The sequence below is a fragment of the Chaetura pelagica genome, unplaced genomic scaffold, assembly GCF_000747805.2.
Source record: "Chaetura pelagica isolate M959 unplaced genomic scaffold, ChaPel_1.0 scaffold233, whole genome shotgun sequence".
NCBI lineage: Eukaryota > Metazoa > Chordata > Aves > Apodiformes > Apodidae > Chaetura > Chaetura pelagica.
The window spans coordinates 207,909-210,227 of NW_009952708.1; positions in this window are offsets into that span (position 1 = coordinate 207,909).

The following is a 2,319-nucleotide window of genomic DNA, read 5'->3' on the forward strand; positions in this document are numbered from 1 at the left end:
TTCCCTTCGAGCCAGTGCCCCACAGCAGGCTGCCCGGCCCCATGCAGGGCCAGCCCCCCGGCCCCCAGCAGCCCGTCCCGCAGCGCAGGGCGCACCCGGGCACGGCCAGCGACACCCCCCCCTCCAGGAGCAAAGGAGGGAGGCTGCCTGGATCCATCCCAGCAGGGTGAGAACAGGCAAAGGAACAAAGGCACAGGGAGCAATCCAGCTGCTTGCGAGAACCCCTGGGCACTAAGGAGCACGGCAGCAGGGACGGGCAGGAGCAGCAGCAGCGCAGCGGGTCCCGCCACCCGGGCTGGCTCGGCCCCTCGGGGAACAAGCGGGTTCCAGCTCAGCAGACGCCAGAGGTGACACGGCAAGCCCGGGCTCTCACCTACCACACCGAGGGCCCGTCGCCCGGCTGCTCCGCTCGGCTCGCAGCTGCCCCAGCCACAAGTGTCCCTGGAGCAGAGCTGGGCTGTGATCCTGCTCCCTGCTGGCAGCAGCAACCGGGCTATGCTGGCGTTCTACTTGTGCTCCGCATATCCCTGCTGCTTCCAAAGGAGGAGAAGAGTAGGATTCCCAACATGCTCAGGAGTCATTTTCATTGCTGTGCCCTGCTGCCTCAGCACCCAGAGCAGAAGGAGAACCGGGCAGGCACTGTCAGCCTGATGGCTCAGGGTTTAATCAAGTAAACCATGCAAGAAGAGGAGGAGAGTTGTTTTCTCCAATCCCTTACTCTCCCCTCCCTCCTGGAAAAAACAGATCAAGCAGTAGGAAAACCTTTGCCCTAAGAACTACAAAAGCAGTGGTTTCTCTACCTTCCTTCTCCCAGCCCAGAACAAAGCTTTGCTCTGTAGCTATTCCCAGAGGCCATGACATGCCACGCTCAAGCCAGGTAAAAACCTGGAGCCCCCCGAAGCCAACAGCCACTGATGGATCAGGCATCCCCTGGAGAGACTCATCATCTCAGGTTGTTTCTGGTGTGGGGAGAAGGTACAACCAAAACCTTCTCCAAGTTCTTCTTTAAAGTAGATGCCTTATCTGACTACATTTATCCCAAGAGAGGCTACAGACTCTTGACCAAACACAGCTTTAGTGACATGCATAACTGAGGCATCTACAACTCAGACAGACTGTTGCTTTCAAAGGGAAACAGGCAAGAGGAGCTCTATTCTGGTGCCAAAAACTAGTAACTGGAGGTTTTGCCACCATGCCTGAACCAGCTCTGGTGCTGGGCTATCAAAGAGCTCATAGACCAGGAGGTGGCAACTTCCCTCACAGAAAGGGTCCCAGCAAGGCTCCTGCACGGTGCCACCACACCCCTGCACCCTTAGTTCTTGTCTTCAAACCTAGAGCTGAGAGCAGCACTGACAGGACGTGATGCAGATGGTTCTGCACCATTCTTACTGCTTCCTGAGCTCACTGCTCTCAGAAGTCATTCAGACCAATCCCCACTTGCTGAAAGTGCTGGGTCTCACCTTTCACTAATCACAGCAAGAAAATTAAGTGTTGAGTTAATGCTGCTGGATGTGTTGTCCAAGAGAGGCAAAAGCATTAGCATGGCTCTGGCACACACACAGAAAAGGAAAAGATTGTTCTGGGAATATTGATGGTTTGAGTAGGGAATATTCCAGCCTGCTAGTCCCACCACAGAAACATAAGGAAGTACACACCAGCCACCGCAGTTCCAGACACTTCTGCACCCTCTTCGCAGCAGGGCAGTGATGATCTGGTGCAGTCACACCAAAGGTTACCACACTCACCTAACAACAGCTAGGACCTGCTGACACATAACCTGAACCTGAGATGCAGACCTTGCCTCTAAGTGTTCCGGGACTAATTCAGGTCCCCAGACTACCCTGCAGTAGTGATAAGAAATGAGACAGTAAGCTGTTTTCCAGCTCCCCATCAGATCATTCTGACACTGTTCAGATAAAGACATTCACAGAGTAAAGAGACTCATTATTTGTGCCCCACCTCTGAGGTACCAGAAATGTGAGAAGAAGGCACGATCAGGTCTTCTACTAACTTTGTACTCAGAGTGGCATTAGCCACTAAGAGTGGATTTGGGTGATGCCTTTAGTTTCATTTTTTTAAAACCTAGTCTGTTCTAGAAACATATGCACGATTTGAAAGCCCAGTCCCTGCAGCAGAAGGCTGAAGGAAAAGCCCTGCAGCAATGATCACACTGCTGGTGGCAGCAGCTGCTGGTGGCAGCTCTGGGAGTGCAGAGCACCCCGGGGGGCACCCGAGGGGAAGAGGGCACCGAGAGGCTGCAAGGACTTCCAGTGCCTGATCTAAGCCAGGTCAAGCATCTGCACAATCATAAGCCTTCAG